Here is a 13765-nt window from a genome sequence, read left to right as displayed (position 1 = left end):
ATAATACTGACCATAATTTTATGGCCACTAAAATTTTTTTACTAAAAAATATTTTTTGTATTTATTAATGGCAATAATAAAAATTGTCATCATAATATATAGTAATAACTGCAAATATATAATTGCCGCAAAAAGATAACTTGAATTAAGAAATTAGTGGCTATTATGTTATTGCCACTAAAAGTTTGTCGCTAAAACATATTTTTCTTGTAGTAATAGGGCCAAACAGTGACTCCAATCTCATCCCTTAGGGACTATAGTAACCTGGATGACATGGTGAACAAGTTACTAACAAAGTACTTCTCCCCTTAAAAGCTAGTAAAATTGAGGAATGACATTCATACATTCACTTAGAAGGAAGGAGACTCCCTTTATAAAGCATGGAAAGATACAAGGAGATGCTTAGAAAATGCCCTCATCATGCATTCTATGAGTGGCTATAACTCCAAACATTCTATAATGGATTATCTCAAACCTGTAGGACCTTAATTGATTCCTCAGTTGGAGGATCTTTGCACCGGAAGACACCCGAAGAAGCCTTAGAGCTGATTGAGATAGTGGCTAAGAACTACTACATGTATGGCACTAAGAGGATAGTAAAGCTAGACACTTTGGATGCTCTACTGGCACAAAATAAAACCATGGCTCAACAACTTAGCTCACTTACTAGACAAATAGGCAACATGCAAGTCTCAGTAGTGAGGACATAAGTTGCAACATACAACTTATGTGGAGGAGACCATCAAGATGAAGATTGTGAATTGTTCAAGGAAGAGCATTCCTCTCGGGAGCAAGTGCACTACATGAAAAAATTTTCAAGAAATCCACAAAATGACCCTTACTTAAAGACATACAATCTAGGTTGGAGGACCATCCAAATTTTGGGTAGAAAGATCAATGACAGAGAAATTTCAACACTATATATCAACAAGGATCATCTTCAACACAACCACAAAATTTCCAAAAGCCTTCTGTGGACAATACATTGGAGAATTTTTCCAAGAAATTCATGCAACAAACCAAGGAATTTATAATGGAGACAAAGGGCTAATTTCAAGAATCAAGAAGCATCTATAAGAAACTTAGAAGTGCAAGTTGGCCAGATCGCCAGATAATTGGCAGAGAAGCCTCTACACTCCCTTTCTAGTGACACAATTTTAAATCCTAGGGAGGAGTGTAAGGTTATCAATCTGAGAAGTGGCAAAGTGGTTAGCCAAGAAGGAACAAACTGCAAGGGAGAAGAAGAACCATCAGAAGAGAAAAACAAACAAATACAAGAGGTCCATATTCTACTACCCCAAGCTTTAAGGGAAGTCACAAGGGAAAGAACGTATGCCCCTAAAATTTTCTTTTCACAAAGATTACAAAAGGAGACTTAACAGCAATAATACTCCAAGTTTTTAGAAATTTTTAAGAAGTTACAAATCAATATTCCGTTTGCAGAGGTCTTGGAGCAAATACCTCTTTATGAAAAATTCATGAAGGATTTGTTAACCAAGAAGAGAACCCTTAAAGAAGATGAAACTGTGATCCTCACCAAGGAATGCAGTGCCATTATTCAAAGAAAATTGCCTCCAGAGAGTTTTTAAATCCCATGCACTATAGGAGACACCGCAATTGGGAAAGAATTATGTGATCTAGGAGCAAGCATTAACTTAATGCGACTGTCCATGATGAAGAAAATGCAAATAGAAGAAATCAAACCCACACGAATTTCTCTTCAACTAGCGGATAAATCAATAAAGATCCCTCATGGAGTGGTGGAAAACTTGCTAGTTAAAGTCGGAGAGTTTATATTCCCTGTGAATTTTGTGGTTCTTGATATGGAAGAAAATGATGATGCTTCTATTATTCTAAGAAGGCCTTTCCTAACCACTAGTCATGCACTCATAGATGTTCAAAAGGAAAAATTGAAATTAAGATTCCATGATGAGAAATTGAGCTTCAATGTCTTTAAAGCCATGCAACATACGAATGAGATAGAAAATTGCATGCAAATTGATCTAATTGATTTTTTAGTGGAAGAGACTCTGGAAGAAGGGTTACTCTCTTACACTCTTGATGACCATCAACCACTAGTGCTAGAAACTAGTAAAGAAAAGGTGGAGGAGAAGGCCATTGTGGGACAATTGTGGAAAGAAGTTACATGCTTTTCTCAAAAAGATGGTGAAAGATTCCATAAGTCTTGGAAGAGATACAACGAGCTACTAAAGAAAAATTCACAACAGGATATACCCAAGGAAATCCTGATCTTGTACTTTTATAATGGGCTCTCTAAAGATTACAAAATAGTGATGAATAGTTGGGCTGGAGGTTCATTGAAGAAGAAAATAATAGAAAAAGCTTGGACACTGATAGAAGAACTAGCAGCATGCATCAAAACAAGAATCGATATGAAGATGAGGGATCATGCATTGACATAGATGGTACTGAGGTGTCTAGTAAAGTTCCTCAAGCTTCCCAGCTCCCACCGAAGGGAAGCAATGTCAAGCTAGTGACAATAAAAGAGCGTTTGTCGGAAGGCAACCAAACCTGTTTAGTCATTGAACTACTTGAATGCATAACCTACTATTAGGTCAATGTTTAGTTTTTCATTATCATCACTCATGCATCATATTTCAAAATTAAAAAATAAAAAAAAATAAAAATAACAAAAATTTTTCTAAAATATTCATTCATGCATATAAGCGCCTAACGCCACACATACTTTGCATTTTATATTCCTCCATTCTTTTTATTGTTTGATTATGTAACCAAACTTCAAGTTTGGTATTCAACAATCTGTATATGGACAAACTCCTAAGTTTGGTATTGCAATTAAAGACCAAGGGTAAAGATGGAGAGAGCAACAAGGGCAACCAGTAAGGTAAGTAATGTGGCTTATGGTGGTTAGCTTTCCTTTTCTTTTGAATTTCCTTTCATTCATCTACTCGTACATCATGCATATCTCTTTTATTTGCACTCTCCATACTTATTACCAAACTTGTCTTCTGAGCTTTCCAAAACCTCATGAATGAGAGTTACTTAATGAAAGAAAAATGAAAATAATGAATAAAATCCTTATATGAAAAATGGTGGTACATGAACTTGTGATTATATTCCATGGACTGTAATTAAAGGTTAATGATCTTAAAGGAAGGAGAAGAACGAGTCTTTATGAGCAGAGGCTAGAGAAGTATTATGAGATCTCTAAACAAACAAAAGATCCTTGAATTGAAAATGAAAGAGAGAAAAGAAACAGCAAAGAAAAAGAAAAGAACAAAAAGAAAATGATCAAAAAGAAAATCAAAGTTACAAAGCTCTAAGCTTCAATGGTTGAAGAGCCCAGTTATGTGTCTGTAGTATTGATTGTCCAAAGATAGGGCTCAGGTAACTAGAGTCGAGAGGTGCTTCATCACCTAGTAACTTGGGTCAATTGGTCCAGAATTATCGATCGAAAGCTCACAATCAAGAATTTTCTTGAGACAAAATATTTAGTAGTCCAAAGTGGCTCTAGACATCGATGTCTGAGAATTTAAAGTCTTTAGCTATATGCTTGTGGTATGACCGTGTCAAGGAGGGGCTTGGGTAAGTAGATCTACGGGGTGCTAATCCCAATTTCAAAGCCTAGCCTAGTAGATCCTCTAGTAATCATCCTCTAAGGTCCAAGTTTCAAAGATATGCTTTCAAATTGAAGAAAAGAGAAGATTCTATAATTAATTAGTTTTGAATTTGATTCTGTTTTGAATTTTTAAGATTTGAATTGAATATAAATTATCTTAATCCTTATGATTAAGATAAAATTAGATTTGAATTCTGAATTAGAACCCTATGTATAAATAAGTGAATTGGATTTACAGAAAGGGGAGGACCTAACGACCTAGGTAACACTTTCATCTTTGTTTCATGCACACAGCATGAGTAACTAAACCTTTGTCAAAGGGTTAGGAGCTCTGTTCATGTTTTGATGGTTTATTAATCTAAGTTTTCCTTCATTTTAAAGCTTTGCATTAATCTGTTTATGATTGAGTATTTCATTCTTCAACAATAAAGAATTAGTAACATCGACAGGTGTGCTAATCTCGTTTTGGGTTTGTTAACTGATTCAACAGAATAGTTTTTCAAATTGTGCTTGAAAACTCTTTCGCATAAATTTTTAAATCAACTAGACGTAGGAGATTTCGTAAGTGTGCAACACAATACATGATTTTTTATTATCCTAGTTTTGAATACGTGATATATAATTTGGATTAGGACAATTCTCAAAAATTATGTTTTCTCATTGAGGAATTAAATCATATTTTTGCACTTAACCTCTTTGATTAATCAATTAACTAAGACATTGGCGGTTGGTTAATTAAGAGAAATCGAGAAGCCAAGATATCGGAAATCGGTTACCTTAGATTCATCGTAAACAAAGATTTGCCAACTTTAGAGTTAGGTTAGCAATGATTGATTTTCCTTAGAACGTGAACATCTCTAAAACCCTAGACATTCACTCCCATTAATTTCTCACAATTCACTCATTGCCTCAAAGTCTTCAGCACTTAAGCAACCCGAAATTCAAGTCTTTTAAGTTTCCAGCAAGTCACAACAATTCTCCATTCCAGGTTCTATTGATATAATTAGCAATTTAATTTGATATTTACATGCTTAGTCTTTTAATCCTCGTGGGAACAATATTCACTCATCATGGTATTATTTGAATGATCCGGTGTCCTTGCCGGCATCCGTGAGAAATAATTTTCGCTCATCATGTATATATAGTGCATGCATCCACTTATGTGACTGCTAAGTCACTATTCTGTTCTATACATTCAAAAGTATTAAATCAATCAGAACAAGAATTAATATAAATCAATTGAAGTATAATACTAAAAAAATGACTATAATATTACTTTATATCCAAGAAAGAGAAAATGATTTATTAGTTTATATTGAATAAAGAAAAACACAGAGAAGATAAGAGAAGACTCAATAAAGAATTTTCAAGTAAATAAATTGGAGTATTTTTGTCCTATAATTTGAACCATTCCAATGATCACTTGATAACTATATGATAATAATGAAAAATCTTTATAAAGACTGGAAAATCAATTGTCATGTATTTGTATTTTTTTCAAAAAACCTCATTTTATTATAATCAAACTAAGATTTTTTTTACCATACTAAAATTGAAAAGCTTTGGTATTGTCCATACAAACGAGGTAAGATAACATTTTCTGCATCATTCGATTGGACAACATTTTATACGCACAAAATTTATCAGTTATCCACATTAATACACTACAAGAAATTTGGCTATTTGTGACAGTTTTTATGTCAATCAGTGGAGGTTCATAACCCCCACCAAATAATTTTTTATGGTTTCTAAAACCCTAAAAATTGAGGTGTCACGGGCTCTTTTATCGGGATTTTTTGTGTGTTTAGTGGGGGTTTGATATTAGTCTTTTGTGGCAGTTTCAAATCACTTTTGTCGCAGTTTAAAACCTCGACAAATTAATTTTCTATTTTAACAAAGATTAACTATTTTGTGGGATTTTCAAACTTTCACAAATCTTGTAATTATTTATTTATTTCTATTTTCAAAACATTCATTAGTTCCATCTCATTCACACACTACTTAAATTAGAAATTTATTTTTTAATATTAAAATTTTAAAACTAAATCTTTTATAGCACATTAATTCCTTAATGACACCAAAACAAATAATTATTCCTCAATATAAGACAATGTGTATATATATAAAAGTTCTCAAACTTATTAGTTTCAAACATAATTGCATATCATTTTGTCTATATAACGATTACTCTTTTTTCTTTAAAAAATAAAATAAAACCACAATTTCAATGTTTCAATATCATCTAACTTCATAAAAGTCTCAAACATTTGTCTTCTGATGTTCATTGCTATCACCAGAAGATCCTAGCATCAAAGGGAGTAGTAGACTCGCTTTTAGCATCATTAGCCTATATGTAAACATAAAATTAAGCAGAAATTTCAGTAATGCACAATACATGAGGGTAAAAATGATAGAGGAAATAACATCATTGACCATAAATTGAATGAAAACAAAATATCAGAAAAGAAGAACAGACAATTCTCCTTAGAAAGAAGAACAGACGAAATAACATCATTGCACATGGGAATTTTACCTTATCACATCAAAGAAGAACAGACGATTCTCCTTAGAAAGTATTGTGTTTGGACTTTTACACCCAAGGAAAGTGACATATTAATCTAAAAAATAGAAAAATAGGTTAACCTTTGACTCTAAAACCAAAAATACAAAGAAATGCAAGAACCAAAAGGTACATTAGGACTATTGGAGATGCAAGGAGGCATCAAACAAAATGTAATCAGTTGAATTTATTATAAAAATAATACTAGAAAGTAGGAATGATATAATAAAGCATCATATATTCTAACAAATACTTACTAATATATCGTTGCAGAATTCCTTGAAAGTTTTTTAGTGTAAATACTCCCTTCACAATCAATCCTTGCTGTCCATCTAAAGAGCCACTTGTACTCAGTTCAGCAAAAAAAAAAGCCATAACATGGTCGATGCATCCTACAAGATTGGGGAGCAACAAAACATTAAGAAAAGAAGAGAATGGATAGTGTAAATATTAATTGTTGATGCAATGAAGAAAATAACAAAATAAAGAAATAGTTGGCCAAGTGGCCATAAGAGATGTCCAACAGATGAGTAAAATAACAACATGGTCTGTAAAATTGACAAAAACAATTTTCTTTATGCCCTCACGAAGAACCTGTGGAGGTCTCAAAACAGTTCTTCTCTTGTCTCCAGCAAATTCCTGTTTATTATCATGTAGAATGTTGAACATCCTGCCAAGAAGCTACACAAAAATATTCGAATAACAAAAGGATTAAAATATGACATATGAAATTAAAATATATTTGTAAAACTCATCAAACAAAAAGTAGCAAACCATTTAAAAAAAACTTCATGGACAAAAGTACAATGATACCATTTGATCTTACAAAAAATGGCACACCTTGATCCAATAAGTATAAAGCACCCTTAAAACATAATTGGATGACAGGAGTCAAGGGATATAAAAAAGGAAATAAATTTCCTTGTTTGAATGATGACTAGGCCTTATCCAAGTAGGTGGAAATTTAAATATGCATATGAATGTACAAAAATTCAAGGGAAACTAAAAATTATAACCTAGATTAGAGTGGAAAAGAGTAATGTACAAAGTAAAAACTATAATCTCCAAGCAACATTAATGCTTCCTTTTGTCCAAATATAATTACTTCCATATAAGATTAATGAAATTTTGTTCCATTCCTTCACTAGTATCCTAAACATGGGTTAGATGCAGAACTTATGCACCTGAATATTGCAAAAGCATGTGCAACTCAATGGTTAACATGCTTATTAGTTAAAAAATCTGCAGCAAAAACACAATTCCTAAAAACAATCCATTTTAAAACCTTTAAGCCAAACCACAGACTATGAAACTAATGTCAAATAAAAAAGGGATCTACAACAACCAATAACTTGTTCCATTACTATTAGATGAGGCAACATGAATTAGGCAACACCATAGTATTATATCATGAATGATACATAGTTAACCATTAATGATTTTGCCTAATAGTTTTTCTAGGTCTTCGTCTACCTCTAGTTATTTGAGCTGTTAAGGCATATTTGTAATATAGCACACAACATATAAAATATCATATACCACATATTGATAATCACGGTCACTCCTTTCCCACGGATAATGAGGCAGTAAGGAAATTGGGTCTCCTTCATCTTGTTCGGCAACATCTAGGAAAAGAATATATCAAATAGTCACTCTTTAAGACTTGTATGTAGAATTAACATGCACAAATCAACTACTTACCATCCAAATCTTCAATTGCATCTCCACTTTCTTTATTTAAGTTGTTAATTTTAATTAGTATAACTAATTGATCAATTTATAAAGCGAAGGAAGGAAGCTGATGCAGAGTGAGTCTGTAGTAGTTGTGATTATCAAGAATAGAGAAAACAGTGAAGAATCATGAACTTTGATTATTATTATTATTATACACCAAGTGAAGTATGAGTATTTCTTTAGGAATAGATCAAAATGTCAATTCATAGGATAAGAGAATAATTAATTAATCAAGCAATTACAATTCACAAAATAAAAAAGCAAAGAAACATAAAGAGACAAGTGAAATATGGAGAAGAAGAAGAATACCAGCAACAGCTCGAATAAGAAGCTGCGTTGAAGAAGAAGCTCGATCCAGAAGCTTTCTACCATGGCAAATACGGTGGCAACGATAGTAGAAACTGTAGCAACAACAGTGGCTACAGAGCAAACAGATCTGAAAACGTGTTGACAGAGGAGGTGGCTTAATTCAAAAGCTTTCTACCACAACAACGATGACAAAAATTGAGGCGGAAACTACAGCAGCAACAGTGGCTATAGAGCAAATAGTTCTGAAACCATAATATTCATAGAGGAGGTGGCTCGATTGAGAAGCTTTCTGTGACAACTGTGGTGGGAATGGCAGTAGAAACGACGAGGAAAACGATAACTGCAACGATAGCTACACAACCAGTAGAGAAGTTAGGATTTTGTCGCCATTCTCTTCTCTTCTCTTTGACTCACTCTCTCATTTCTTGAAAACTTAGATAATAGAGTTTTTTGTTAAGTGAGAGTTTAAATTTTAATCATGAATTAACTATTAGGAAAAGTTTTATAAATTGCCATAAATAAAATATATTTTGGAGGTTTTTGAAAACATCTACTAAAAGACTCCCTCAACCAAATATAAATCTTGTAGTGATATGACTCTAAGTGTGAAATTAAATTTAATGGATACCTAAAAAGACGAAAATTGATTCAACTCATTAACAAGAGATTGTAGATATATATCAGTCGAAGTAGAGGCTCTATCAGAAATTATTAATTTGCCATTGCATAATCGTATACAAAGTTTGACACATTAACTTAACCCAGAGTCTCACGGGCATTCTAATTTATTTCACTTGATTTTAGTAACCTTGATAGGATGTCGAATCAACCTTGTATCAAGATCTCAGTTCGGGGACCAAATACGACTCCTCTGAAAAAGAGTGGGCTCAACCCAAGAAATACTTAGTATTTGTGTCAAAAAGCGTATAAAATGCTCAGTGATATCGAACTGTGGAAAATAATGCAAAGAATTGCGATCAAAGGAAATATCAAATAAATAAAAAGTTTAAATAGATAAGCAAGTAAAATTGGAACTGAAAGATAGCAAAATGCTTAAAGAACAAAAATGAAATAAAGAAAATTAAGATAAAATAAATTAACAGGAAAAGAAAGAACAAAAAAATAAAATAAAATAAAACAGGAAATAAATTAATAGTGGACTCCTGACACTCATATGCACTCCATTATCTTCCATTGCGTCAGTATTATAAAACCCGGTCAAATCATAATTAAATAAATAATAAATTAAATATGGACGAAAATTGTTAGAAAAATTTAGAATCATAATTTGGAAATTTAAATATAATATTTGGACTTAGTGAATTTTTCTGAGTCGAAAAACATAGTTTTCTGCATGAAAACGCATAATCGAAATTTGACCGACAGTACCGGTTAAGATCTGTCCGATACTGCAGCTGAGAAAAATAATTTATGAGTGATAGATATTAAAAAGTTAGAATTTATAATTTAGAAAGTAAAAAATATTTAAAGTGCGATTTAAAATGCTAATCTTAAATGATTTGGCCCAAAATTGGGCCAATGGGCTAAACCAAGTGAACCAGGCCCACGTTGGCCCAAGATCCAACATATATAAACCTTAGTTATGAGCAATTCAGCTCATTAATCCTAGAGTAAGAGAGTGGGGTGCTGAAATGGAGAAGAGGGGAAGAAGAGAGAAAACCCTAGTCAAGAAATCCATTTTTAGTACCAACAAATTGCCCCTTTAAAACTTATTATCTTGCACAACAAACTTCTCTTAATTCCAAAAAAGTTAAGTTTGTTTTAATTTCACTAAATTCTTATCAAATTAGGAGATATTTTATAGCTAAAATCCATTTGAGCTAAGTCATTGGCTTCTTGCTTTGACTCTCTAAATATATGCTTTATTGAAACAAAGTCGAATTCAACTAACAGTCGAGCTGCTATCATGAAATATTTAGCTAGATTTTGACTTATAACTCGATAGTTTCTAGCGAATTATTGAATTACTAGTTGTGAATCTTTCATTATTTTGACTATTTGATCCCTTTTTCGATTAATGATTCTAGGCCAATGATCAAGACCTCATATTCTGCTTCATTATTTGATAAACTAGCTCTAGTCGAAACATAAACTTAGTTGGCATGCCATCAGGAGTGATTATTACTATCCCGACTCCTACCCCATACTGGTGCTTAGATCCATCAAAAAATAATTTCCAAAGCTTAAGTTCTAAATATCTAGTTATATTTTCGAAGACCTTTTCATCTATGTTAACACAAGGGTAATTTGCTAGGAAGTCAGCAATCCCTTGTCCTTTGACAGCCTTAGCAGGGCATAACATAAAGTATATTCGATTAAACTTAGCATCTATTTCCCATTAGACCACTCAAAATTGAATAAGAAAACATGCTTTTAATAACATCAAATTTTGAAATGACATAAATAATCTTTACAATTAAATAACTTTTAAGTTTAGTACAAGAGAAGTATAGGGCTAAGCAAAGCTTTTTGACTATACTATATCTAGTTTTTATATCAGTCAACATTCGACTTAGATAATAAACTAATAAACTACTCACTCGTTACCATCTACATCTTCTTGGATTAGCATGCTCCCTAAAGTTTTTTCTGATGCAACTATGTATAATTTCAATAGTCGGCCTTGCTTAATAGGTACTAGGATTGGTGGTGAAGTCAAATATTGCTTTATCTAGTCGAATGCCTATTGGTGCTCATCCTCCCATTTGAATTCTTCTCCTTGTTTCAATTTCAACAAAAGAGTAATATCCTTATTTTACCTGAAAGGTTTGAAATGAAATGTTGAAGAAAATTTACTTTACCTAAGAAAGATTGAAGTTCTTTCTTATTCTTGGGAGGTACTGAAATCGAAAATAGCCTTGTACTTGTTGGTGTCGATAGCTACTCCTTTTTTCTACACTATAAATCCAAGAAATTTTTCTGTAGATACACTAAAAGCATATTTTAATGGATTCATTTTAAGTTGATGATGTCTCATTTCTTTAACAGTAGTTTCTAAATTATTCAAATGTGATTGTTTCGACTCCAACTTTACAACCACATCATCAATATAAATTTTCATAAACTTACGAACAAAATCATGAAAAATAGAGTTCATCGCTCTTTGGTAAGTTGTACCTGAATTCTTTAATCCAAATGACATGACTAGTCATTCGTAGGTGCCGATAGCTCCTGGGCATCGAAACACCGTTTTTAATACATCTTCTTGAGATATAAATATCTGATTATATCCTGAGTATCCATCCATGAAACACAGAAGTTCACTTCCTGCTGCAGAGTCGATCAGCATATCTACAATTGGCATGTGATACTCTTCCTTTGGTGTTACTTTATTCAAATCCCTGAAATTAATACATTCTCTTAGCTTTCCATTTTTCTTAATTACAGGTACAATATTAAAAATCTATTCGACATACCTGGCGGTTCGAATAAATCTTGTTTTCAGCAAACGCTCAACTTCTTCCTTGATTTTGACCATGATTTCAGGTGTAAAGCATTTGGGAACTTGTTTGATGGGTCGAGTATTAGGCATGATAGGGAGCTTGTGCTCGATCAAAGATCTATCCAAGCCAGGCATCTCTTCATATTACTAGGCAAAACAATCTTGATATTCTTCAACACCTCTATTAGCTCTTCTCTAAAAAGAGCAAATACTTGCTGACATAGGTTATTCGACCTTCTCCACCAATCTTGACTTCTTCTAGTGGATCTTGTACCTCAATTTTTTTATTGTGCAAATCTTCTTAAAATAAATTAGATTTCTCGAACCCTAAAGGGTCGAGATCTTATACACAATCCAGTACAGATTCTGTAGCCAAGTCTTCCTTACCCTTTGGGACTAGTTTCATACTCTGGGTCCCAACATAGCAACCTTTGATGATATTTGGGTCAAAGGTGCTCATATCAATATCTAGTGGTCGAACACTAGCATGATATTCCTTGAAACTGACATTCATTTGTTCAACATAGCAAGGGCTGTCATCAGCTTCAATCTCCTTGATTCTTCCATCCTCGTCCCAAAGCACCAACTTTTGATGCAAAATTGAGAGAATTGCCCTTACTCCATGGATCCAATCTCTTCCCAATAGCATATTAAAGGTTATCTTTGTAGGCACTACTATAAACATTATTGGTCATTCGACACTCCCTACTTTGACCATGAGTGGGATCATTTCCTAGGCTATTATCGACTTACTATTGAACCCAATGACAGTCAGGTTTATCTTTATCAAATCTCTGACTGACTTTTGGATCAGAGGTAACATACTCTTAGGTAGTAGATTAATCGTAGCTCCATTATTCACTAGGATGTAATTAATCACCAATTCTTCCACCTTGACTTTAATATGAAAAGGTCAAAGGTGGCCCTTGGTTATCTCATTAGGCCTTTCAAACGGTCCTTTTTTTTATCAACCTATTTTTGACAAATCTGCACTTGTCTCCTAGGATGACATCATCACAATTTCTTTCAAGACAATTCCAAGGGCCTTCAAGGTTACCTTGGAAGTGAAAAGGAAGCACTGACACTGCGGTCACATAGCCAAAGCCAATTTTCACGAAATATGACATCCAAATCATCTTTGAATCTAGAATCAAAAGTTTCTGTCAAGGCCTCTTCCTCTTCTTTACTCTTGAGATTTGGATTGGTTGTCGATGTATCTTTCGACACCTCCTTTGGATCTTGGCCCTTGATCAAGGATGTTTTATCCTCTTTTTAATCTTGCTTACTAGAGGACTTCCTCTCCTTATTCAATTTTGGATACGAACCTTCTATGTTAACATAAACCTCTAATTCCTAAGCCCCAACTCTTGGAATGAAGGGAGTGACGAATGGATTTTTGATGGTTTAGAAATTCACAAATGAATTCTCGTTGCAAGTATAGTTTCTAAACCAATCACTAATCCTTTCATACAAAAGATTGTTTGTCACAAGTAACAAACCCCTAATTTTATAAACCGAAGTATTCAAACCTCGGGTCGTTCTCCCTAGGATTTATAATAAAGTGTCTTGTTATTGGTCGTGAGTTATTTTGGGGTTTTTGAGATTATAGACAAGAATTATAAATGGCAAGGGAAATAACCTAACAACTAATAAAGCTCTTGGCAAGATATGAGAACTAGAAGTCCTATCCTAGTTATCCTCCTCAATTATGATAACAAATTATCCATTACTCCCACTTAGTTAACCTCTAACCATGGAGGAAAGTCAAGTGGATGAATCAATTTGATTCCTCAAGTCCTAATCAACTCCTAAAGGAAAGATTAGCTTTAGAGGTATTCAAATCAATTAGCAACTTCTAATTATCAATCAACAAAAGGATTAGATAACTCAAGAGTCACTAATTACTCAACCAAAGCCAAGAGGAACAAAAGCTACACTAAATTCCTACCAAGCATTTCATCAAACACTTGGGAGGCATGAAAGAAAAGCATAGTAAATTGATAACAAGAATAGAATATAACTACAATTATTGAAAGAAATTAACAACAACAATCAAGGAAATCACAATTATCATGAATTACCTCAAATTGCATTATTG

At 33.1% G+C, this 13765-nt stretch overlaps 1 non-coding gene and 1 pseudogene across 1 annotated transcript; both read right to left on the bottom strand.

Annotated features, from left to right (window-relative positions):
* Positions 1 to 321: 321 nt before the first annotated feature.
* On the bottom strand, positions 322 to 427 carry LOC127740153 (small nucleolar RNA R71). Its single transcript, XR_008000834.1, has one exon. It is a non-coding gene; the product is annotated as a small nucleolar RNA R71 (small nucleolar RNA).
* Positions 428 to 5860: 5433 nt separating this feature from the next.
* On the bottom strand, positions 5861 to 11802 carry LOC107494139 (eukaryotic translation initiation factor 2 subunit beta-like; annotated as a pseudogene).
* Positions 11803 to 13765: the final 1963 nt, after the last annotated feature.

This window comes from Arachis duranensis, chromosome 6 (assembly GCF_000817695.3).
Source record: "Arachis duranensis cultivar V14167 chromosome 6, aradu.V14167.gnm2.J7QH, whole genome shotgun sequence".
Lineage (NCBI taxonomy): Eukaryota > Viridiplantae > Streptophyta > Magnoliopsida > Fabales > Fabaceae > Arachis > Arachis duranensis.
This window is presented reverse-complemented; position numbering and strand designations above follow the sequence as displayed.